The sequence below is a fragment of the Arachis ipaensis genome, chromosome B10 (assembly GCF_059453495.1).
Source record: "Arachis ipaensis isolate K30076 ecotype BB chromosome B10, ASM5945349v1, whole genome shotgun sequence".
Lineage (NCBI taxonomy): Eukaryota > Viridiplantae > Streptophyta > Magnoliopsida > Fabales > Fabaceae > Arachis > Arachis ipaensis.
In genome coordinates this window covers 137,669,681-137,697,504 of record NC_142435.1, presented here as the reverse complement: position 1 = coordinate 137,697,504, position 27,824 = coordinate 137,669,681, and the positions used below count along the sequence as shown (strand labels likewise).

The window sequence follows — 27,824 nt, the reverse complement described above, 5'->3', positions numbered from 1 at the left end:
AGTCACGTAATCATTTACTTCTTTCAAAACAATTTCCTTTTCTTAAACAAAAACCGGCTTCAATTCCATAATTAAACCTGAAGCGTTTCAAACTGATAAGAGAATCATTTTTGTTATGTTAAACTAGAGTTCAAAGGGTACTCTGAATCTTATTCAAAACGTCAAAATAATGAGGTTCGTCAATCGAGATCCACTTCCTTTTAAAATCACGAAAACTCTTCCAATGGACACTCTTTATGTTTAATAGAGAAAAACATAAACCAGTTTTACCTTTTAAAACAGCCTCAAGGCAAAATTCCTTTTCGAATAACTTGTGCCCAAAGACATACTATTCTTCTCGGAAAAGTAAGGAGGAATCATGATTCTCTTTTCAATAATTCTTTCAAAGCGTAGCTTCATCGCTTTCATAATTGTTCTAAGTAAGAATAATAAAAGAAGCCATAAATTCACAATCCTCCAAGTAAATATGAAAGGCATTAAACTCCAAATTTCCCAAATAACATTTCAAATAAAGCCTCGGATTTTATAGAAATTTGGGCAGCATCTCCCCTAAAACTTGGACTTTGCCACCCGGTTCGGGTCCCAACTAAACCGTTCCTCAATCCTTTTCAACAGTCCAGAACCCAAAAATCAATTCAAAATCACGCTAAATCCAACAGTCGCCTCAGTGGCATATCTCAAGAAAACCATTTCAAAGTCAACTCAATATCAACCGATTTAACTCATTTCCAAAGCTTTAAAGAATCGGTTCAACAATAAATCATTTATCAAAACCAAATCAATTAAAGCAACCCAGGCTGAATTTCAAGAGTATTCTATCTTTCACATCATCAAAATAATCAACTCAATTCAAATCAATCCTCAACGGATTAAACTCAGATTTCAAATATTTTAAGAATCAGCTTCAGAACATTACATTTCACAAAGCCGCACAACAACTCAGCCAAACCAACATTCATAAACATTCGAGTCAATCAAATAATACATAAGGTCGATACAATCACCAAATACACATTTTCTCACATCAGTATCCATATGTAATAATTCCAACATGTAAAAATATAGTTTTTGGAAAGCGCCCCTACCTCAAATGCAATTCCCATAACTCAAACGCGTCACAGAGTCCTTTCCGCCTCAACCCGAACTGACAGCGACCAAAACCTCAGCTCCAGTCACATTCGCAATAACCATAGCAACACTAATCGCAACATACAATAATTAAGACTCTACCCCACGTTATCAAAACTCGTATTCATTAACCGAACACAACAGAATACTCATGCGAGATCATTCGAAACATAATTTCTTACCAAAACAACACAATGAGGCAACTGCGATTTCGAACTGGCCCGGCAACAGCTCCGGCGGCAGCCAGAAGCTCCGGCGGATCAACTGGAAAAACCGTACAGCATCAAAACCATCTCGAAAACTAAAAAGGCAGAAACCTCGAATGAACCCTTACCGGCAATTTTTTCGGCGACGGCAGAAGTAGCCAGAATCTCCGGCGGTGGTCCCGGGAGTCGCAGAACCACTCCTGGCGACCAGAACCCTTTTCTGATGGCGGCAGTTCCGACCGAGGCGACGCCGGTGACGCGATCGGTGGCCAGGCACGGTGGTTGGGTTCCCAGCACACCTTCAGATCTCTCTGTCTCTCCTGCTCGGCGTGACTGAACGGCCTTCCTTTCAACGGCGCACCGGCGGCGAACCTTAGCAGTGGCGGAGGTAGGTGGCAGTCTCTGACGGCCATGGGAGCTCCGGCAGCGTCGCGGGTGGTCTTCCCCCTCTCTCCCATCGGGTCATCTCTCTCTCTCTCCTCGGGTTTCTCTGACAATAGTGGCACAATCATCGGCAAAAGCTCAACGGGACAGCGGCGGCGCGAGCTTGGCGACGGTGAGGCATGGGTCGATCTTCCTGGTTCGCGAGCTCTCTCTCTCTTTTGCGACGAGAAGGCAGCGACGGCCCAGCATCCTCACGCGTGGCGGCCCGGCGATGGCTCCACGGGACAGCGATGGCACGATTGGGTAGCTCGCGGCGAGGCATGGCATGGTGGCGGCAGTGCCATGGCGCTGCGGACAGCTCCCCCTCCAGCTCGACGGCGACGAGACGCGCCTCCTTCTCTCCCCCTCCCGCTGGCTCACTGTTTCTTTCTTTCCGGGAAAAGGAAACTTTGTGTGAGTTGCTGATGGGAAAAGAAATGGGGTAGCAGCTACAGGTTTTCAAATCTGAGTTTGCTGAGGGTGAAAGGCGGAACCGGGTCATGGGTTAGGGTTTCAGGGTTAGGGTTTCACTTTTGAAACTTAGGGTTAGGGGCATTTTAGTAATTTCAAATAAAGTTGGGAATAATATGGTAATTGAAACCCAAACTAAATCCAACACTAGAGATATATAGAAAATACTATTTGCTCATCAATTTCACAAATTATTTTCAATAAAATGCCCAAATCTAAAAATTAGAAATAATATACTTAATTTCTTCATTTTCTAAAATAGCAGTAATAATATTTAAAATATTACTTATCTAATCCAAATCATATAAAATCCTTATTATTTCATAACTATCAACTTTATAATTCAAATATAGAAAATAATCCAATAATTATAAAATTGGATAATAATCATAACTTATCTCAAATTCAATAAATCAAAACTTGCCTTAATTATCTTTAATAAAATAATTTCTGAAATTAAGGCTATAAATAACTATATGATTTGAGACTTACGCATAAAAAGACTTTTCAAAGGTTCTGGGTCTTACAGGTCTCGACCGTGTCGTTCCAGTTGGTCCAAATCTAATCCATAATGAAGTGCCAGCGCTGCTAAACCCAAATGGACCTCCTCTCAAAAAATATTCTTTCTCAAAAATTATAGATCTCAACTGTGTCATTCTAGTTGGTCCAAATCCAATTCATAATGACGTGCCGACGCTGCCGAATCCAAATGGACCTCCTCCCAAAAAATAAACTTTTTCAAAAGATATAGGTCTCAACCATGATATTCCATCTGGTCTAAATCGAATTGATAATCCAGCACCGGAAAGTTATTCTCTAGAAACATAAATCATGACCATAATATTTCCGATAGTCCAAATCCAATTAGTAATAAGACACCGGCAATAGTGGAAGGTCTTCCTTCAAGGAACATGTCGATCACCACTATATATAGTTGAATAATGTCCACTGTAAGTATAATGCAATTATGCACGTTTATTAATAAATTTCAAGGTTATATTTTATTCGCATTTGTCTTACATTTTAGTTTTAATATATCGTTATGATCGAGTATGAGACTTTAATTTATTGTTGTTCTAATATATATTGTGTGATTATTTTATATTTCACATATTAAAACAACAAACTGGATCTAAAACAAACCACCATTTAATTTGTATGCCAAAAACAGGTTTAATAAGGTAAGATCAGTTTCACGTATATATAACTATAACAATAGAACCAAAAAAATCTTCATGAATTTTATGCTTAATTTATTTCTTAAAACTCGTTCTCTTCTTTAATCATACGTATATATAGTACTACTACTCATATAATCGGTATTTACTTAAATAATAATAATAATAATACGAAATAATAATAACGAGAGTCTGAATTTCAGAAACTAGGGTATATATGATGAATTTATAAAGAATAAAATATTTATTAACAAAAATCTTCATTAAAAAAAAAAAAACTCTACAAAGAACATTTTAAACTCTACAAAGAGGATTCTGTTTTATTAAAATATTGCGATCAATATCCTTAAAATTAAGTTTACATTCATGCACTTCTGAGTGCCTATATATACTTTATTTTCACAAAACGAATCTCCATGTAACACCCTCACTACTAGAATGTCACGCTTCTGGCTGCGCCACTCTGATAACAAGAAGTATTATGACTACTTTACATACTAAATATTTAAATAGGAGCCTGTCACTCGACACTGTATCGCTGCGTTCTTTGAAAACCGGAAAATAAATACTTTATCTTAAGAAAAATACAAGCAGGCATAGATTCATATACAAGACTCCTTACATAATATCTTATAATATAATATACATATAAAATATACAACTCCTATCCCTCTTACAAACTAATTATAACAAAGACGAGGGAAGAAAATAATCTAATTCATACAACATATGAAACCAAACGCAGTTTAACTCTTCTTAATGCTTCTTCATCCGGTTCCTGAAAATGTAAAGCTGTAGGGGGTGAGAACCTAACCAGATGGTCTCACCACGGAGTTTCAAAGTTGTCATAAGAAGATATTTAATAAGAAAATTATTTTCAAACTCAGTGATTATCATCGCCTTATGAATCCTTTAAAAACCAGTAGGTAATCGTTCAAAACTTTTTCAAAGAAACAATGTTTAATCTAATTGAAATCCGAAACATTTCCTTTCTTATAAGCAAATCTCAATCAGAAACCAACTACGCAATCAAACAACACAATCATTAATTCAGCACCAAAGTTCATTCTCAAATGTAGAACGCCAGGACAAACACAGGCAAGACAGACAAGGAAAGCACAAGTATGTAGCAATTATAGCAAATAGTTCAAGTAGCAGTTAAGAACAGTTTAACAATTAGGCAAACCAAAACAAGTTCAAACCCAAGCAAAGCATACAAATGCATATGATGCATGCTTGTCCTATGGCTGATAAGGCTCATCTGTCGGTTATCCAGCCAATCCGACAAATCTGAATTGTCCTTAGACTGTCCCCCGATGTACATCCCCAAGAGTCTATGCATAGCTTTTTCTCAAATAATCAATATTGCTCAATGGGGATAACATTCCCCGGAATTTATATAGTGCCCAGTCACACTTACGTCGTAGGGTCAACAGAGTATCGAGTTTTCAACCTGGTACACGTGGTGGCAAGCCATGGTACTTTATCCAGGGAACCTCGTATCTCAGATAATTCAAAATCATAAGCCATATGAATAATTCAAAGATCATATCTCAACATTCTCAACATCATAATCATTCGTCAATCCAAATCTCATTTCCAAATTCATTCAAAAACCATATTTCAAAGAAAATTCTCATCGTCCTTCTTTCCATTCCGTTCACTAACAATTCCCAATCCAAAACATAACTCTTCGTTTGATAAATGAGGTAATTTTAAATCATATAATACTTAAAACCCTTTTAAAATAACTACTTTAAATGAAACTTCTAATTTTATAAAATTTCGACAGCATCTCCTCTAAAACTTGGGTTCTGCCACCCTTTTCGGGTCCCATCCAAACATTTCTCAAACTTTTTTCTCAACCATTTCCAAATCTCATTCATTTTCCAAAATTCAACCAGTTCCAATATCAAATTGTTTTCAAAGCGAATCAGTGCCAATAATAAATCTCTTTTTAAAATCAAACCAGCTCAAATACTAAATCATTTATAAAGTTAGACTAACTCAAAATTAAACCGTTTCCAAAATTAAATCAGTTTCATATTCCAAATCATTTCCAAAGCCGATTCATTTACATTATCAAAAATAGGTTCAAAACTAAGAAAATCATTTTTCATAATAATCAACTAAATAACCTTTCAAACTAATTTCTTTTTAGCCATCACAAACTACAATAGCAATCATGCAGTCAGTCATTCAGTCCAGCAAACAACCACATTTATAAGACAATCATAATCATAGACATATGTTTCTCACATTAATATCTATTTATAACAACTCTGTAATGTAAAATAGATATTAAGAAAAACCCCTACCTCAATTTAGTCAAAGCTCAATAGTTAAACGCATCAATTCCTCTTCCGTTCATCACTTCTGTTTGGTTTATGATCCTGAGAGAGCAATTGCTTTACCAGCCAAAATTATAGTCCCAGAATCTCCAACATTAGCAACATAGAGATGGTTATCAACCAAAACATCGATTGAAGCAGTAGAGCCATGATAAACCCATATTTTATGATATATTTTGTGCTTAATTTGAGTGATTTGTTCAATCCTTTACCCACTTATTCATATTAATTGCATGGTTTTACTTCTCCTTCCTTATTATGTGATGTATGTAAAAAACATGTTTCTTATGCTTTAAAATTAATTATTTTAATTACCTTTATTTCCATTCGATGCCGTGATTAGTGTGTTGAGTAGTTTCAGATCTTCTAAGGCAGGAATGACTCAAAGGATGGAAAGAAAACATACAAAAACGGAAGGAAAGAACAAAATGGAGTCCTTGAAGAAACTGGCATCCACGCGATCGCATGGACGACGCGATCGCGTGCCAAGAGCAAAGAAGCAGCGACACGGCCGCATGACTGATGCGACCGCGCAACTTGAGCAAATCGCATATGACGCAGACGCGTGAACGACGCGACCGCGTGACAAGAAAAACTCCAGATGACGCGACCGCGTGACCCACGTGGACATGTGACAGAGGCCACGCACCAGAAATTACAGGATACGCCCCCAGCGATTTCTGAAGCCCTTTTGGCCCAGATCCAAGTGCAGAAAACACAAATTGGAGGTTATAAAGTGGAGGAATGCATACATTAAAGGGGAGCTCGCCAATTTAGTTACTTTCCATGATTTAGATTTAGTTTGGAGAGAGGTTCTCTCCTCTCTCTTTAGGATTAGGATTTAGATTTAGGATTTTTATTCGCTTTCAGGATTATCTCTTTTGGTCAGGTTCAATATTCCTTTTATTTACTTTTGCAAGTTACTTTATGAATCCTTTCATGTTACAGATCACTCTTTTATTAATGTTATTTGAGGTATTTCAGTTTAATATTGATTTCTTTTATTTATGCTATTGTTGCTTTTACTCTGAAGACATTTTTATTCCAGTAGATTTACTTCCCCTTTTGGTTTTGGTTAAGAAATCAGTAACTCATGAGTTGTCAAATTCAAACAAGATTGATAATTGTTATCTTGTTAATTGAATTGAACTTCAATAATCCCAATCTTTTCTTAGGAAATAAATAGGATCCGAAGATCAAACCAATTAATCCCTTGACCTTCCTTTATATTAGTAAAGGCTAACGAAGTGGAATTAAGATTCAATTATTATCATCATTGATAATGATAGCCAGGATAGGACCTCTAATTTTCATACCTTGCCAAAAGTTTATTTATAGTCATTTATTTATTTCACTTGCTATTTAAATTACTTGTTCTTCATTTACTTTATTTGCTAATTAAACTATTCGCTCTTCATTCTCAAAACCCCAAATTTACAATCTCCATAACCAATAATAAGAACATACTTCCCTGCAGTTCCTTGAGAAGACGACTCGAGGTTTGAATACTTCGGTTATCAATTTTTAAGGGGTTTGTTACTTGTGACAACCAAAACGTTTGTACGAAGGGATTTTTGTTGGTTTAGAAACTATATCTACAACGCGACTGTTTATTAAAATTCTTTACTGCCAAAAATTCTAACGTCAAAATGGCGCCGTTGCCGGGGAACTGCTAACGTGTGCCTTATTATTGGTTATTGTACATATTTTTCTTTTACTTGTTTATTTATTTCTGTTTTTCCTTTTTAATTTTATTTGCTACTATGAACTCTCACCCCTCTCGCTTTGAGTTTGGTTCTAACTTTGCTGAAGGAAATAGAAGTTACAACAGGAATATGCATCAAGGTCAGACCAATCAAGGATGGATGGAGCCAAGAGGATCTAATCAACCCTTTAGGCGTCAACACCCTCCAAGATTTCATGGGCAACAACCATTCTACAATGCATACCCAACTGATAGATATGGTGGACAACCTTGTAACTACCAACAAGCCCCACCCCGTGCCTATAGACCATCCTCTCAACATAACCTCAAACCACCACACTCACAAGCTTCTTTTCACCATTCACCACTGTATGATCCTTTCCTACCCCAGTTCCAATCCAATCACCCCCAAGCACCACCACTTCCCTATGTTTCATGTCCAAATCCATCACCCCGAGAATCAGAGGTTCGCCTTAAGGCAACAGTAAATAAACTTCAAACAACCATTCGGCAACTGGAGCAGGCAGTAATTCAATTAGCTTCTAGACGCACGAACATTCAAGGACCAACCATAGCCCCATGTGGACAATCTAATGAAGAGCGTAGCATGAAGGAAATATTAGAAACTCCAATGGACAAGACAGAGCATGAATTCGTACTAGAACAAGTAGAAGAAGCTGTCATTGTACAAGAAGAAGAGTTGGTTGAAGATCTAGGAGACGCTGAACCTCCATGGGAATCCAGAGCTGAGGAGAACTCCGTCAAGGACGTTACAGTTGATGCTAAGGAGGACAGTGCACAATCCCCAAGGCAAGTCATTTATGAAGAATTAGACGGAATAACCCAGGACACAAATTCCCTTGATGATGATAGTCACAAGTCAAGCTCTCTTAGTAATGAACTTGCATCCGCAAGTGAATTCTCTGAGATCGAAGAATCTTCCCCAAGTGAATACAAAGATGACGCGGAGGTAGATTTCTCTCAACCTTCAATCTATGACTCAAGTGATGAGGAAGACATAGAAGACTTTGACCAGGACTCAGTTGCATTTGAAGAACCTTACAAGGAAGTGGAGGAATTCACAGAAGAGCACAAGGGAGAAGAACTTACAGAACCACCAGAAACACCTACCCCAAGGCCATTACCGCCTAATACAAGCTTCAAGTGGGTATAATCCTTAACCGTTAACTTTACTTATTCACTTGAATATGGTTTACTTGAAACAAATGGCCAGCTTAGAGCTCTCTGCGGCTTTAAGAGTAAGAGGGAAATGGCTCGTGCTCAGAGCTGGTGCACAAGGTTCAATAAGGTTCCACGCTTCAACTTGAAGTGCACGGATTGGTATCAAGCTCAATTGAATGGATCTCGGAAAACGTTTGGTCAGTGTGGTGAGAATCTACTTTCTAAACCACCCGGATGAAAAAATATGGATCAAGACGGAGGCGGATTTAAAAACAAGGCTTGGGATCATGGATTCTGTTCTGACATCCAACACCCCGGGAGCCTAAGAATCTGTTTGAAGCTGCTCAAAGGCTTTACGTGCCTAGTTTGGGATCCCGGAGGCCATTGGAATTACAAACATTGGTGGAGATTCCTGGATGAGTTCAAACACAAGCCACCATAACAGGAAGCTCATCAAATGTCCAACTTAAGGACTTTAACTAAAAGTGCTAGGTGGGAGACAACCCACCATGGTATGATCGTCCTTTTTCATTTTTATTTAGTTTTATTTGTTTTTGAGTTTTATTTTATTCCATTATATTGAACCTGGAGTTTTGCATAACATTCATATTAACACTGCATTCTGCATTTTTCATGCATAAAAAAAAGAGAAGCACGCACGCGACGCGGCAGCGTCGCTGACGCGTCCGCGTCATGTGGGAAAAATGGCTCCCATGCGACCGCGTCACTCACGCGGCCGCGTGACCTGGAAATCGACGTACGAAGGGTGCACGACCGAAAGTTGTGCGAGAGTGGTGCTGGACTGGTGCTGACCGCACACGCCTTACCACGCGGACGCGTCATATCCCCATGATGGCCACTCACGCGATCGTGTCAACCACGCGACCGCGTCACCCTGGATTTCGGCAATACTAAGTTTTGAACAGAGAGTTGTGCGACCACGAGGCTGCACTCGCGCCACTAGCACAAATCAAGTCACGCGATCGCGTGCCCCACGCGTCCGCGTCGCCTGACCTTATTGCGCACCACGCGACCGCGTTACCCACACGACCGCGTCACCAGCGTCACACAACCTATCCAGATTAGTGCCAATTTTCTTATCTTTTCTTCTCTAATCCTAATTTCTTCTATTTTTTTCTTCTTTCTTCTTTCTTTCTTACTTTATTTCCTTCCCTTCTCATTCTTCTTATCTTTTATTTTATTTTATTTATTTACATACTTTCATTCATTGCATATTTTTATTTTTTTAAATTTATTATTTTACCATTGGTGTTCAAATGTTCTTATTCAACTGTTACATCTTTTCTGGTATTTTCTTGGTGCTTAATGACTTGTTTAATTCTGATTAAGTAATATTATTTAAATCAATGCCAATCTTTTATATCTGTATTACTTTTGCATTGACATGAATTTATATTATCTCTCCTTCCCCACTCTCTTCCCCATTGTTGTACATTTTGTACCACTGGCATGCCATGGCTTCTATTGTTTTCTCACTTGCATGTTGTAGCTACCATGTAATTGAGACCCTTATTATTTGGCATTAACCCACCCATACTGTATTTATTTTTCTATATTTATTTCTGGGTTACTCTTCTTCCCTTTTTCTTTCAGGATGGCCACCCGGAAGAGAACCGGAAGACGTTTACATGGGGAAACAGGCAAGTCAATCTGCACATTCTATAGAGAAAAGCATCAGTTGAAGCCACCCGTCCACTTGCACATCTTAGCATGCATCGAGGAAGGTGCAATCTTTAAGTGTGGGGAGGTCGATACCGATCTCCATGGGTTAGTACCTTTCTGTTTCAACACCAATGTTTAAAGTTTCTTTGTTAAATTAGTTATTGTATTTGCATATTTGTTTGATTTTTTGCATTTAGTTACTACTTGGTTAAAGTAATAAAATTCTTTTAAGACCCTATCTTTGAAAATTTTCACTAATTTAAATTGAAAAAAAAATTATGTTAAAACTTGTTTGAAGTTATATGTGGAACATGGTTTTTGAGCCAAAGAACACACAACCTGTGAGATTTTGAGCTTATTTATATGGTTACACTATTTAACCATAATATTTTTATTCTTGTGTGTTTTCTTCTCTATAATTGCAATCTTAGCTTTGTTCCATTCTATATGTCCAATATTTAGTGTATTTACATACTTGCATATGATTGAGGCCATTATTTGATTTTAGCTCACTTATCCCAAATAAGCCTACCCTTTAAATCACCCTTCTCAGCCACCTTGAGCCTTTTAATCCCCATTTATTTTGTATTTTACCACATCACTAGCCTTAAGCAGAAAAATAATTAAATATCCCAATTGAATCTTTGGTTAGCTTAAGATAGGGATTGTGTAACAATTAAGTGTGGGAAAACTGTGGGAACATGGGTTAATAAGGGAATGTATCATGTTTCTAAATTATTTGAATATTGGGAATTTGGGAACCTGCTCATGAAAAACCAAAATAGAAAAATAATGGAGAATCCATGTGCATTGGTAAGTTATGTTTGCTTTTATGATTCAAAAAAAAATATATATATATATATATATAAATAAATAAGGGGACAAAATTATCCCAATATTAAGTTTAATAAAAGATCAATGCACATGTGATAAAAATTAAAGAAAATTTGGTACATGAGTATGGGAATTATACAAAAGTGGGAATTATGGGTAGCTAGGCATGAATTTAAAAGTATATAGAGTATATGTATATTAGGTGAAAGCTTAGGTTAATTAAAGATTCATGTTATAGCTCACTTGGCCATACATATATCCTTACCTTTACCTCAGCCCCATTACAACCTTGAAAAGACCTCATGATGTTTGCATTGGTACATTAAATATTTGTTGATTGATTAGATGAAGAACAAGGTTTAGAAAGCATGATTAAAGAAGAGTAGACTGATTGACCCTAGACACTTGAGAGACTAGAGTGATATACACTACCAGTAAGGGTTCAGTGCTTAATTCTATGTTCCCTGCTTTCATGAGCGATCTTCTTACAAGTTTACTTGTCTCTTATTGTATAATTTGAATTAGTGAAATCTGATTTATGTTTGTCTTGGAGAACTTATTTGCTTTTAACCAAGTAGGTAGAAACATTTTTTGCATGACTCATTTAGGTAGTTGCATTTAGAATAGGTTGCATTGCATAACATTCCACCACTTTAATCTTACCTTACTCTTTACCTTGGATTTAGCATGAGGACATGCTATTGTTTAAGTGTGGAGAGGTTGATAAACCCATATTTTATGATATATTTTGTGCTTAATTTGAGTGATTTCTTCAATCCTTCATCCACTTATTCATATTAATTGCATGGTTTTACTTCTCCTTCCTTATTATGTGATGTATGTGAAAAACATGTTTTCTATACTTTAAAATTAATTATTTTAATTACCTTTATTTCCATTCGATGCCGTGATTAGTGTGTTGAGTAGTTTCAGATCTTCTAAGGCAGGAATGACTCAAAGGATGGAAAGGAAACATATAAAAACGGAAGGAAAGCACAAAACGGAGTCCTTGAAGAAACTGGCATCCACGCGATCGCATGGACGACGCGATCGCGTGCCAAGAGCAAAGAAGCAGCGACGCGGCCGCATGACTGACGCGACCGCGCGACTTGAGCAAATCGCATACGACGCGAACGCGTGAACGACGCGACCGCGTGACAAGAAAAACTCCAGATGACGCGACCGCGTGACCCACGTGGACACGTGACAGAGGCCACGCACCAGAAATTACAGGATACACCCCCAGCGATTTCTGAAGCCCTTTTGGCCCAGATCCAAGTGCAGAAAACACAGATTGGAGGTTATAAAGTGGAGGAATGCATACACTAAAGGGGAGCTCGCCAATTTAGTTACTTTCCATGATTTAGATTTAGTTTGGAGAGAGGTTCTCTCCTCTCTCTTTAGGATTAGGATTTAGATTTAGGATTTTTATTCGCTTTCAGGATTATCTCTTTTTGTCAGGTTCAATATTCCTTTTATTTACTTTTGGAAGTTACTTTATGAATCCTTTCATGTTACAGATCACTCTTTTATTAATGTTATTTGAGGTATTTCAGTTTAATATTGATTTCTTTTATTTATGCTATTGTTGCTTTTACTCTGAAGACATTTTTATTCTAGTAGATTTACCTCTCCTTTTAGTTTTGGTTAAGAAATCAGTAACTCAGGAGTTGTCAAACTCAAACACGATTGATAATTGTTATCTTGTTAATTGAATTGAACTTCAATAATCCCAATCTTTTCTTAGGAAATAAATAGGATCCGAAGATCAAACCAATTAATCCCTTGAACTTCCTTTATATTAGTAAAGGCTAACGAAGTGGAATTAAGATTCAATTATTATCATCATTGATAAGGATAGCCAGGATAGGACCTATAATTTCTCATACCTTGCCAAAAGTTTATTTATAGTCATTTATTTATTTCACTTGCTATTTAAGTTACTTGTTCTTCATTTACTTTATTTGCTAATTAAACTATTCACTCTTCATTCTCAAAACCCCAAATTTACAATCTCCATAACCAATAATAAGACCATACTTTCCTGCAGTTCCTTGAGAAGATGACCCGAGGTTTGAATACTTCGGTTATCAATTTTTAAGGGGTTTGTTACTTGTGACAACCAAAACGTTTGTACGAAGGGATTTTTGTTGGTTTAGAAACTATATCTACAACGCGACTGTTTTATTAAAATTCTTTACTGGCAAAAATCCTAACGTCAAGCCATCATCCCAGAAAGGGTCTTTTTCAGAATCCAGAAATTGAGAATCAGTCCCTTGATACGTTTCACTTATAGCCAATTTGGCACCAGTAAAGAAAATTTGGATGCTTCATGAGATTATCAAAGAGATGCTCTTTCAAATACTCTGCAGCACCAGAACTACCATGACCATCAAATATTCCAAATAAGCATACTGAATGACCACCAATCTTCAATGTTTTAATATCATAAAAATTCTCCATCGTTACTCTCTTCCATCTGAAGCTTGAATACCACGACTAAGCCTTCCATCCTCACTTTTCCACCCTCCACTTGCAAACCGGCCATCATCATCTTTTTCTGGCATCATATTCACAAGGGAACCAACACTTCTTGACACAGAACCCGTATCCACCATCATCACTGTGAATGTCTTAAATTGACGAATAAAAAATACTAGGGGCAACTTGCAAACTCCTCTTAGTGTTGTTTATTCTCACTTGTTTGGAAAAGGTTCCAGCTTGAACAACCAAAGGCTTACACGATTGCTGCATACCATCTAACCGACCAATCCAGAAGACATGGGTTCCGGTGGCAGTTTTCGGCAACCACACCCGCAGCAACGCAGGTTCCAACAGAACCAAGTAGAGCGATAGTAACCTTTGAGCAACTCCGATGAGCTTCATCAGCGGTGGTAAGAAAGGCGGTCCCGACGGCCAGAGGCTCCAGCAGCAGTGGTGAGATTTGGCGGCAGTGACGTAAACATCGTCTCCTTCCTCACGTCGCACTCCTCCTCTGTCAGTCTCCTCTCTTCGGGCACTCTCTGTCCTCAGTTCCACCATGGATGGCGGTGACTCTGCTTGCGGTGAGGACGACGATGGTGACCTCAGCAGTGGCAGCGGCGGCAAGATGCAACGGCAACAGTGGCTTCTCCCCTGTGCGTGCTTTGCTCCTCCCTTGCATGGCTCTGGTTCGCGCTCCTCTTCCTCTGACGGCAACACACAACGGCACGGACGCATCTGCGGCGACGACAGCCTCAGCCGTGACGAAGAGCGGCGGAATAGCCCACGAGCTCCGGTGCGTCTTCCCCCCTTCCACCGGCACTCTTCCCTCTCTTTCTCTTTGTTTTCTCGGATTTCACTATCTCTTCCCTGCTTTCCCTGTTTCCATTTCCGTTCTCTTTTTCTATTTGTTTATTCTGAAGCTGTGTTTCTTTAAAGAAAAAGGGATATGACTAGGGGTGTACACGGCCCGGCCCGGTCTGAAGACCCGGCCCGGCCCCAAACACTTTAGGGGCTAATTTAGTGTGATTTCATCGGGTCTAAGGCCGGATAAGGGTCTCAAAAATAGACCCGGTCATTATTTCGGGTCGGGTCCGGGCCATAGCTCGGGTCACCCGAATTCGGTCTGGTGGCCCGGTCATCATACACAATTAATATTTTGTGTTATTAGTGATGGATGATGGCTATTCTTATGTGGAATTTAAATATTGTAAACCTTAATATATTGTGTTATTAGTTATTATAAGATTATAAGTAAATATTTTATGTTTAAAATGCATAAGACTTTAGATTAATGCATAATATTGTGTTATTTGTATTGATTTAAATATTTGGTATTTTTAGACAATATTAGTATTGATTATGGTTATGCTTTAATTTTAGAGAATGGTTGGTTTTTGTTATATTTTTGGAAAAACTACCAAAAGTACCCATGAAATTTATGAATGCTGACAAAAGTACCCATAAACTAAGGAAATTAACGATGTATCCATGGAAGATGATTTTGTATGATAAAAGTATCCAAACCCTAATTTTTTTGTTGATTTTTTAATAAAATTTTCAAACTATCCCCACTCTCAACCTCAACTCACTTTTTCAACTTTCCATAACCCAACCTGTACCTTTAAAACCTTTGTCATTGTGGCGCAGCCAGAAGCGTGACATTCTAGTAGTGAGGGTGTTACATGGAGATTCGTTTTGTGAAAATAAAGTATATATAGGCACTCAGAAGTGCATGAATGTAAACTTAATTTTAAGGATATTGATCGCAATATTTTAATAAAACAGAATCCTCTTTGTAGAGTTTAAAATGTTCTTTGTAGAGTTTTTTTTAATGAAGATTTTTGTTAATAAATATTTTATTCTTTATAAATTCATCATATATACCCTAGTTTCTGAAATTCAGACTCTCGTTATTATTATTTCGTATTATTATTATTATTATTATTATTTAAGTAAATACCGATTATATGAGTAGTAGTACTATATATACGTATGATTAAAGAAGAGAACGAGTTTTAAGAAATAAATTAAGCATAAAATTCATGAAGATTTTTTTGGTTCTATTGTTATAGTTATATATACGTGAAACTGATCTTACCTTATTAAACCTGTTTTTGGCATACAAATTAAATGGTGGTTTGTTTTAGATCCAGTTTGTTGTTTTAATATGTGAAATATAAAATAATCACACAATATATATAAGAACAACAATAAATTAAAGTCTCATACTCGATCATAACGATATATTAAAACTAAAATGTAAGACAAATGCGAATAAAATATAACCTTGAAATTTATTAATAAACGTGCATAATTGCATTATACTTACAGTGGACATTATTCAACTATATATAGTGGTGATCGACATATTCCTGAAAGGAAGACCTTCCACTATTGCCGGTGTCTTATTACTAATTGGATTTGGACTATCGGAAATATTATGGTCATGATTTATGTTTCTAGAGAATAACTTTCCGGTGCTGGATTATCAATTCGATTTAGACCAGATGGAATATCATGGTTGAGACCTATATCTTTTGAAAAAGTTTATTTTTTGGGAGGAGGTCCATTTGGATTTGGCAGCGTCGGCACGTCATTATGAATTGGATTTGGACCAACTAGAATGACACAGTTGAGATCTATAATTTTTGAGAAAGAATATTTTTTGAGAGGAGGTCCATTTGGGTTTAGCAGCGCTGGCACTTCATTATGGATTAGATTTGGACCAACTGGAACGACACGGTCGAGACCTATAATCTTTGAGAAAGAGTATTTTTTGGTAAGAGGTCCATTTGGATTTGGTAGCGCCGGCACTTCATTATAGATTGGGTTTGGACCAACTGGAACGATACGTTCGAGACCTATAGTTTTTGAGAAAGAGTATTTTCTGGGAGGAGATCCATTTGGGTTTGGTAGCGTCGGCACTTCATTATGTACTGGATTTGGTTCAATTGGAACGATACAGTTGAGACCTATATATAATTTTTGAGAAAGAGTATTTTCTGGAAAGAGGTCCATTTGGGATTGGCAGCGCTGGCACTTCATTATGGACTGGGTTTGGACTAACTGAAACGATACGGTTGATACCTATAATTTTTTAGAAATAGCATTTTTTGGGAGGAGGTCCGTTTAGATTTGGCAGTGCTGACACTTCATTATGGACTGAATTTGGATCGACTGGAACGATATGGTCGAAACCTATATTTTTGGAAAAAGTATTTTTTAGAGGAGGTCCATTTGGGTTTGGACCAACTAGAATGATACGATCAAGACCTATATTTTTTAAAAAAGAATATCTTGCAAGAGGAGGACTTCTATTACCAATTGGATTTGGACCAGATGAAACTTTACGGTCGGCACCAACATTTTTTATAAAAGAATATCTTTTGAAAAAGGATTCTCTTAAATTCTAAAATGTATCATCTACTTATATAGGAAAATCATATCACTGTTGAGGTTTCTTTTTTTTATGGAAAGATGATAAAAATTTAGAGAAAAGTACAAATAGGTCCCTGACCTTTTGTCCCGCGGATATTTTCGTCCCTGACCATTGAAAAATACTTTTAAGTCACTGACCTTCACAAAATTTGGACGGATCAGTCCCTCCGTCCAAATGCCTCCGTCAGGGACTGATCCGTCCAAACGTCTCCGTCAGGGACTGATCCGTCCAAGTTTTGTGAAGGTCAGGGATTTAAAAGTATTTTTCAATGGTCAGGGACGAAAATGTCCGCGGGACAAAAGGTCAGGGACCTATTTGTCCTTTTCTCTAAAATTTAAATATTCTTAGCCAATTTTTAATATCCTTAGAAAAACAAGAGTAATTAATAATGAGCTATATGACCCATTTAATGAGATGCTAATATGACTATCTAATTTGCTATTATTTTATAATGTGATAAGAAGTTATTTTCAATGTGAAAGGATTATATAAATTTGTGATCATCACAAACTCTTCAATTTTTAAAATTTTAAAATATTATAAATGTATCAATAATGTTTAAAATCAAAATTTGAGAACATACAAACATTTTTCAAATTTGATATTTTTCAACCTTTTGTTATTATAAAATTTTTTTTACCAAAATTATTAAAAAAGAATAATTAATTATTTAATACTATTTTTTTACGAAAAAGAGAATGACCAACATTTGATTTTAAAGAGTCGATACTATTTTTTATGGTTAGTCGATGCATTTTAATGTTAAGAATTTTCAAATTTTAAAATAGAATCAATCAATTCATCAATTTTAAAAATAAGAAATTGAGAGTATATAAGATAATTTTGACTTAACAATTATTATTGGGAGAATTACTATAAAATTAATTACTACTAAAAAATTATTTTGTTCTAAAAATGTTAAGAAAGAATGAACCATTTAAATTATATTTAAAGAAGAAGACCAAAATTAATTAGTTATTGAAAATAGATAATGCTATCCTAAGATACATATTAAAATTGCATTTATTAGTTTGGCTTTAGAGGAATTTGCTGGATGGGAGCTGGGAGGGGAACGCTATCCTTTTATTATTATTTAAGTAAGTACCGATTATATGAGTAGTAGTACTATATATACGTATGATTAAAGAAGAGAACGAATTTTAAGAAACAAATTAAGCATAAAATTTATGAAAATTTTTTTTGGTTCTATTGTTATAGTTATATATATGTGAAACTGATCTTACCTTATTAAACCTATTTTTGGCATACAAATTAAATGGTGGTTTGTTTTAGGTCCAGTTTGTTGTTTTAATAGGTGAAATATAAAATAATCACGCAATATAATAAGAACAACGATAAAGTCTCATACTCGATCATAACATATTAAAACTAAAATGTAAGACAAATACGAATAAAATATGACCTGAAAATTTATTAATAAACGTGCATAGTTGCATTATACTTATAGTGGACATAACTTGGTAAACTTATTCTAACTATATATATAATGGTGATCTACATGTTCTTTAAAAAAAATATCTGAAAGGAGGACCTTCCAGTATTGCCGGTGTCTTATGATTAATTGGATTCGGACTACCGGAAATATCAATGTCATGATTTATGTTTCTAGAGGATAACTTTGCGGTGCTGGATTACCGATTAGGTTTGGACCAGATGGAACATCATGGTTGAGACCTGTATATTATGAAAAGGATTATTTTTTGGGAGGAGGTCCTTTTGGATTTGGCAGCACCAGCACCGGCACTTCATTATGTAATGGGTTTGGACCAGCTGGAACGATACGGTCGAGACCTATAGTTTTTGAGAAAGAGTATTTTCTGAGAGGAGGTCCATTTGGGTTTGGTAGCGCCGGCACTTCATTATGTAATGGGTCTGGACCAGCTGAAATGATACGGTCGAGACCTATAGTTTTTGAGAAAGAATATTTTTTGAGAGGAGGTCCATTTGGGTTTGGTAGCACCGGCACTTCATTATGTAATGAGTCTGGACCAGCTGGAACGATACGGTCGAGACCTATAGTTTTTGAGAAAGAGTATTTTCTGAGAGGAGGTCCATTTGGATTTGGTAGCACCGGCACTTCATTATGTAATGGATTTGGACCAGTTGGAACGATACGGTCGAGACCTATAATTTTTGAAAAAAATATTTTCTAAGAGGAGGTCCATTTGAATTTGGAAATGCTGACATTTCATTATGAACTGAGTTTGGACCAACAAAAACGATACGGTCAAGACCTATATTTTTTATGAAAGAGTATTTTTTAGGAAGAGGTCCATTTGAGTTTGACAGCACCATCACTTTATTATGGATTGAATTTGGACCAATTGAAACGATACGTTTGAGACCTAAAACATTACTGTTGAAACCTACCTCAGGGTTATTAATTTTAGTAGCATCTATAGTGTCGTAAACAAGTGATAGGAAAAAGAAGCAAACAATGATATGAAACAAAAGTTGAGTGAATTCCATTTTTTAAATTGATGTGTTAGTAATGCTCGAATTATCTATTTATATAGAAAAACCATATCACCTTGGGTTTCTCTTTTTGATGGAAAGATAATAAAATTTAAATATTCATAGTCAATTTTTAATATCTGTAGAAAACAAAAATAATAAAACCAAAATTATTAAAAAAAAATAATTAATTTAATATTATTTTTTTTAACCAAAAAGAGAATGACCAACATTTGATTTTAAAGAGTTGATACTATTTTTTATGATCAGTCGATGCATTTTAATGTTAGGAATTTTCAAATTTTAAAATAGAATCAGTCAATTCATCAATCTTTAAAATAAGAAATTCAGAGTATATAAGATAATTTTGACTGAAAAATTATTATTGAAAAAATTACTATAAAGTTAATTACTACTAAAAATTTATTTTATTCCAAAAATGTCAAGAAAGAATGAACCATTTAAATTGTATTTAAAGAAGAAAACCAAAATTAATTAGATATTGAAAATAGATCATACTATCCTAAAATACATATTAAAATTGCATTTATTAGTTTGGGTTTAGAGGAATTCGCTGGATGGGAGCTGGGAGGGGAATGAAGGACTTTGAATATATAAACGGTATTTATAAATTTTATTATTCTGAAGACAAAGAGATTGAAAATTTTTATTTATTTTTACATTTTTTTATAAATAACAGAATAGAAACGCTCAAGGATAAAAAAACCAAATTACCCAGTCATTATTTTGATAAATATAGTTCTAACAGAATCTTAAAAAAAAAAAACTAATAGATTGAAAGTTTATTTTTATTAATCATTCAAACTTTTCATTTAATTTTCAAGTTCTCTCGAGTTCTCCAAATCGAAGGTTTCACGAGAACTAAATATAAGTTATATTTTTATTTCTAAAAAATTATTATATTACCATTTAAATTTTAATTTCCGATTGTTTTGTCGATTTTTAACAAAATCGATGGTGGTTCGATTCTAATAGTCTGGGAGCGAAACCTACTCTTCTTTTGCAGGTACCAGTTCTATAAGTGCATCAAAGGTTTTCGAATTAGACGAGTATCAAGATAGAAAATAAGTTCAAAAAGTGTCAAAAAGGCAAAAAAAATGTAGAAGAAAAGATTCAAAAAATATACCGACTGAAATCGAAATAGTTTGCAGTAAATTTAAACAAAGTGGTAAAATGCCTTCGATAGAATCAAATGACTTTTGATATAAAAATTAAAGATACTGAAATGTAAATTGGGCAAAGAAATTAAAAATTGCTTAAAAGATAAATTAGACAGAAAAGGTAAATTGGACGGAAAAGTAAAGTTTTACAGAAAGTGTAAATAGAAAAAATAAAGACAATGGAAGGAACCCTACAGAAATCGAACTCAAATATAGACTAGGGAATTCGCTAGAATATGAGTGTGCTTGAGTGTATTTTTGAAAAAAAGTTCCAACCCTAATTTCTTCGAACTTGCCAGTATTTATAATCTACTTCTATAACCGACCACTAATTGCATGGTGCTGCCTTGTATGCGAATTTTTTGGTAACCGTTCCCGCTCTTTTACTAATTGATAAACGTTACCAATAAATTCCCAACTCAGAGAAAAGCCTTCAACTTTCTTCTCTCTGTAACTGCTTGATTCTCTATTTCAAAAGTGTCATTCGATCTATTCGAATTATTTTCCTAATTCATTAAGGTACCAAAATCGAGTACACGTCAGCTAACTTTCATTTAACACTGGTACGTATGTCTTTTCAATTTTTACTCCCTTTTTAACATCTCTCCAGCATTTCAAATTAACTTATTCTTTCGAAAGTATTTCTCGACCAACACCAATATTATAATAATAAATAATAAAATTATAAAAATATTTATTTAGTAGTCATACAAACTTTTATTTCATATTTATTTAAAATTCTTGAACATGATTTGGGCATATAAGTTATATTTTTGAAAAAAAAACTATGTGTATTTAAAAGTTCAATCATAAAATTATTCATAATATATATATGTAAAATATATATTATTTCACATATTTTTAATATATATTTTATATTTTAATATATAATATATATTAATAACTAATTTTTTATGTATATTTGCTTCTTGTGCGTGCCAACTCTTTTTGTCGTAGACAGTCTTTACGATAAATTAATTATAAGTATTTTTGTTGGTTGAATTAAATATTATATTACAAATTATAAATAATTATAACTGACGGATAAATTTAATTTAATTATAACTAGTCTCTATTTGTTATTCCTGTCCCTTTTGCCCCATCCCAAAATAAAAAAAATTATAAGAATAAATAATAAATAAGTCTCTAATTTTCTTTTTATATTAAATTAAATATCTATTAGCCTCGGACATTTCTACTATTAATTTTGGTTAAGAACTTATAATATCCATACAAAAAATGATTAGAGATCTATTTATGTACTTTATTCAAATTATAGATAATAAAGAAAATTTAAAATGAAATAAATACAATATGATTGCAATTAGCCAATTACACAAGAAAATGACAAAAAAAAAATATCGACCAGCCATTTCTTCCCTTTTTTTTTTTTTTTGAAAATCAATCAATTATTATGTTCTTAAGCAAATCTGTTTTACGGGGAACAACAAAGAAAAGAGAATACTATATCTAATTCCTTATTGATTTGGTCAAATCATTTGTTGTTAGGCTATGAATTTCATATTTAAATGTACCATATTACTATTAATATTAAGATTTAATTATTCTGTTTATCTATAGTTTTGTAAAATTTTTAATTAAATTTTTAAATTTTTTTTAATTAGGTTTTTGTACTAATTTTTTTTTAATTAAATTCCTCTTGATAATAATTAATTTAATTGTATAGGGACTCAATTAGAAAAGAAATTAGTATAAGAATCCAAATAAAAAAAATATAAGAACCCAATTAAAAATAAAATTGGTGTAAGAATTCAATTAAAAGAAAAAAAAATATAAAGACTTAATTAAAAATTTTACGAAACTATAGAAACTAACGAAATAATTAAACTTAATATTAATATTAATATAGCATAAAAGAGGCGTAAAATTTAAGTTTCCAATGCCTGTTATATATTTATTAAAAAAAATTAAACTTTTCTGTTATATATTTATTAAAAAAATTAAACTTTTAGCACTACAAGATACTTATCATTTGGTGGAGGTTTTATAGTGGAAGTTTTTGAAAACTTCTCCAACATCGTTTATTCGTAGATATTTTTAAAATTTTCCTACATAAATTTGCACACAATTAAAACAGCCATACACCCAAAAGTCCACTCAAAAACTCAAAGCTCGTATCAAAGATGTAAAATAGGACTAATTTTGAGTTAGAAGGAGAATAAATAAGACCTATTGATTAAAATCCTAAATTATAGTTGTCACCATTGTTGTCGTCACCGTCACTGCTATTGCCACCACTACAGCGATTCATCTCAAGACATTATAGCCAATTAGATCATTCTTAAAAAAAATTAAAAAATTATAGTATTTAGATTTTATTATTTATTTTGTTTTCATAAATTCTTAGTTCCTAAAAAGCAATTTTTTTTAATCTTATAAATTTATTTTTTTAAATATGCAACAAGACATTAGGTAAAAAAAAAATTAAATAACTATTCTAGGAAAGGTCACGTCCTTCCTTTTATCAGCATCAACAGCTAAAGAAAGAAAACAACAAACAACAAAAAAATATAACTTAAACAAAAGAATCCAATGGAGATGAGATTTATAAGAAATTAATAATGCATTGTTTGTTTTATATCTATGTTTATATAGGTGTGTTTGATATGGCATACTAAAAGTTTGAAATTGAGATTAAAATTTAATATTATATTTGGTGGTTAAAGATTAAAATTAAATAAAATTTTAATTTTGGAACATAAAATATCAATTTTTTTAGTACTTTTAAAAAGTAAAGATATATGAAACTGAAATTTTAAAAAATTGGAGTATGTATTCATTTTGATCCTAAAAAAATTTTGGACTAAATACTTTAGTCTTTAACTAAAATTAATTATTCAATTGGTCCTTAACAATTAATTCTATCAGTCACTTAGATCTTTAGCTCCGTCAACTATAACGAAAGACAAAATGGTCATTGACAATTCAAATAGGAGACAAAATGATCCCTCACTGTAAAACCCATAAATTTTAAAAATTTTATTAAGAGTTAATTTCGATTTATTTATTCATTAAATACTTTAATCTCAGAAATTATTTTATAAAAGATAAATTAAAGTAAATTTTGATTAATTGAGTTTAGATTCCATTTAAGGTTTTATCTGATTTTATAATTATCGAATTATTTTCTATATTTAAATTATAAAGTTTAGCAAATGTAAAATAATAAGAATTTTATATAATTTAATTTAAACAAATAATATTTTAAAATTTAATACTTTTATTTTTATCAATAAAGAAAATTCAGAATTCAATCTTATATACAATATTCCCTAATTTTATTAAAATTTAACAAATTTCAATTTATCCAAAATAATTCCTAATTTTACAATTGCCCCAAATCAAACCTTAATTCTAAAATCAAACACACAAAATCCTAACCCATCCACCACCCCTCACTCCACTGCCACCCCCTTCCCTAAACCTAACATTAAGTTAATTCAGAAACAAAAGAGAAAGAAAAGGGAAAAAAGGGGGAGAAAGCAGAGTAAAGAGCAGAGAACTCGAGATACCTGAGAGAGGGAGAGAGAGAGAGAGTGGAGATCTCGCCGCTGCTGTCGGAGCTCCACCACTGCCAAACCATCGCAGAACCACAAAGAGGAGAAGCCCGCAGCTGACATCATCGGAATGGGAGCCAGAGGAATCAAACGCGATGGAGGTTTGCATCAGCTGCTGCCATGGCCGCCATTTCGTCACCGCCGCCGCTGGGTCGTCGTCGCGTCGTCGTCAAATCCGTCGACCTTGCCAACTCGTGAAAGAGAATCACGATGAAGCTCGGTTTCTGTTTCTTTGGTCCGTGAGCGGGGAGGTCGTGGATGGAGGAAGATCGAATGAGAGAGGACGCTGCCGCCGCTGCACCACGCCTCGTCACCACTGCCGCACCGTGCTTCATACCGTCGCTACTACTGTTCTGTCACGGGAGAAGGACGCGCGAAGGAGAGAGAGAAGGATCCGAAGCTGAGCTGAGGTCCAACCGCCGCGCTCAGTCGCTGTTCACGTTGCCGGCATCGCCTTCGTTGGAGCCGTCGCTGCCAGCTTCCATCTCCATCAGGCTGATTGTGGATTTGAGGGGACGAAGCTGCCTCTGTTGCCGGAGAAAGCACTGCCGGTAAGGGTTTTGGGTTTGGCCTTCGTTTCTTTTGAGATTCCGGAAGCTTTATTGTCGTTGCATGTTAATTTCAGTTGCCGTTGCCAGAGTCTAGTAGACGCTGCTGCTTGAGTGGCAGCCGAACTGATTTAGAGACTGCCGCTGCTTCGTTTTGTCATTTCAGTAAGTATTTACGTTTCGAAAATCCCTGTGTTAGTGTTTGGTTATGTGTGATTAAAGACTTTGAGGTTTGGTAACGTAGATTTGAATTTTGACGTTGCGTGTCGCGTAAATGTTGCTGTAGCTGCCGCGCCATTTCTTTTATCCCAGAAAGTGTCTCTATCTCGGAATCATCGCCATTAGTTTTCCATTATGTGCTTTAAGATTTTCCGTGATATTAATGTTTTAGGAATTAGAAACTGAGGTCGCACGTCGCGTTTGAGGCTGTTCTGCTTTTGAGAAAGCAAGCGGAGCCGAGGTTGCAGCTGCCACTGATCGCGGGTGGAAAAGAAAGGGTTTCTTGATGCGTTTGATTTATGAGTTTCGACTATTCGAGGTAGGGAATTTTTCTTAAAATCTATTTTACTTTGCGGAGTTGTTTTAAATAGATATTAATGTGATAAAACATATGTCTGTTATTATGATTGTCTTATAAATGTGGTTGTTTGTTGGACTGAATGACTGATTGCTGAAAAGAAATTGGTTTGAAAAGAAATTAGTTTGAAAGGTTATTTAATTGATTATTATTTAGAAATGGTTTCCTTGGTTTTAAAGCTATTTTTGATAATGTAAATGAATCGGATTTGGAAATGATTTGGAATATGAAACTGAATTAATTTTGGAAACAGTTTAATTTTGAGTTAGTCTGACTTTATAAATGACTTTGTAAATGATTTAGTATTTCAGCTGGTTTGATTTTAAAAAGAGATTTATTGTTGGCACTGATTCGCTTTGAAAACAATTTGATATTGGAACTGGTTGAATTTTGGAAATGAATGAGATTTGGAAATGGTTAAGAAAAGGTTTGAGAAATGTTTGGCTGGACTCAAAAAGGGTGGCAGTGTCCGAGTTTTAGAGGAGATGCTGTCGAAATTTTATAAAATTAGAAATTTTATTGAAGTAATTAATTAAAAGGATTTGTTTTTAAACATTATATGTTTTAAGATTGATTTATTTTTCAAATAAAGAATTACATTTTGAATTGGGATTGTTAACGGACGGAATAGAAAGAAGGATGACGAGGATTTTCTTTGAAATATGGTTTTTGAATGAATTTGGAAATGAGATTTGTATTGATGAATGATTATGATGTTAAGAATGTTGAGGATGTTGAGATATGAATTTTGAATTATTCATTTGGCTTATGAATTTGAATTATCTGAAATACAAGGTTCCCTGGATAAAGTACCATGGCTTGCCACCAAGTGTACTAGGTTGAAAACTCAATACTCTGTTGACCCTGCGACGTAAGTGTGACCGGGCACTATATAAATTACCAGGAGTGTTACCCCCATTGAGCAATATTGATTATTTAAGAAAAAGCTATGCATAGACTCTTGGGGATGCACGTCGGGGGACAGTCTAAGGACAATTCAGACTTGTCGGGTTGGCTGGATAACCGACAGATGAGCCTCATCAGCCATAGGACATGTATGCATCATATGAATTTGTATGCTTTGCTTGGGTTTGAACTTATTTTGGTTTGCCTAATTGCTAAACTGTTCTTAATTGCTACTTGAACTATTTGCTGTAACTGCTACCTAAACCTATGCTTTCCTTGTCTGTCTTGGTTGTGTTTGTCCTGGCGTGCTCCATTTGAGAATGAACTTTGATGCTGAATTAATGATTGTATTGTTTGATTGCGTGATTGATTTCTGATTGAGATTTTCTTATAAGAAATGAAAAGTTTCGGATTTTTGAAAGATTAAACATTGTTTCTTTGAAAATGTTTTGAACGATTTTTTATTGGTTTTTAAAAGATTCACAAGGCAATGATAGTCACTGAGCCTGAAAACAGTTTTCTTATTGAATATTTGCCTATGACAACTTTGAAATTTCGTGGTGAGACTGCGTGGTTAGGTTCTCACCCCCTACAGCTTTACCTTTTCAGGAACCGGATGAAGAAGCATTAAGAGGAGTTATACTGCGCTTGGTTTATATGTTGTTCTATTAATTAGATTATTTTTTGCCCTCGTCTTTGTTATTATAAGCTTGTAAGAGGGATAGGAATTGTATGTTTTATATGTATATTATATTGAGTTATTATGTAAGAAGTTTTATATATGAATCTATGCCTGCTTATATTTTTCTTAAGATAAAAGTGATACAGTGTCGAGTCACAGGCTCCTATTTTAGTATTTAGTATGTAAAGTAGTCGTAATACTTCTTGCTATCAGAGTAGAACAGCCGGAAGCGTGACTTCTGATTGTGAGGATGTTACACTCACAACTGTAACAGGAGACAAAATGATCCCTGACCCCTTTGTTCGAAAACGACACTATTCTTCCCTAATTTTCATCATATCTCGCATAACTCTAACATTCATACTAGCCTTCTTCACTTTCACAATCTTCTTTTCCATCTTTTCCTTCCTCTTCTTCAGCTCCAAGATCAAGGCATGGTGTAATTATGTTAGATATATATCAAAATTAGTCATTAATATAAAATACATACTAAAATATAAATACATATTAAAAATAAATTAAATTACACATATATCTATATATAAATATATTAGTGACTGATTTTAGTGACTGATTTTAATATACAAATAACATTTTTTATCACACTTTTAGTCACCTATCTAAATAATGAGTTTAAAATAACTAAAAATAAGTTTGAAATTATATTTTTTAAAATAGTTGCTGTGTAATTTGATTTTTTTTATTGGACATTTTTGTCCTATTATTTATTAAAAAAATAAAAAAAAATCCTGCTCCTTATCTTTAGAATAATAAAATTTATAAATACAGTTTA

At 34.5% G+C, this 27,824-nt stretch overlaps 2 pseudogenes; both read right to left on the bottom strand.

The window, feature by feature from the left end:
- Positions 1-1,172: 1,172 nt before the first annotated feature.
- LOC148581862 (uncharacterized) lies at positions 1,173-1,792 on the bottom strand (annotated as a pseudogene).
- Positions 1,793-5,757: 3,965 nt separating this feature from the next.
- LOC110268485 (putative protein phosphatase 2C 76 pseudogene) lies at positions 5,758-13,820 on the bottom strand (annotated as a pseudogene).
- Positions 13,821-27,824: the final 14,004 nt, after the last annotated feature.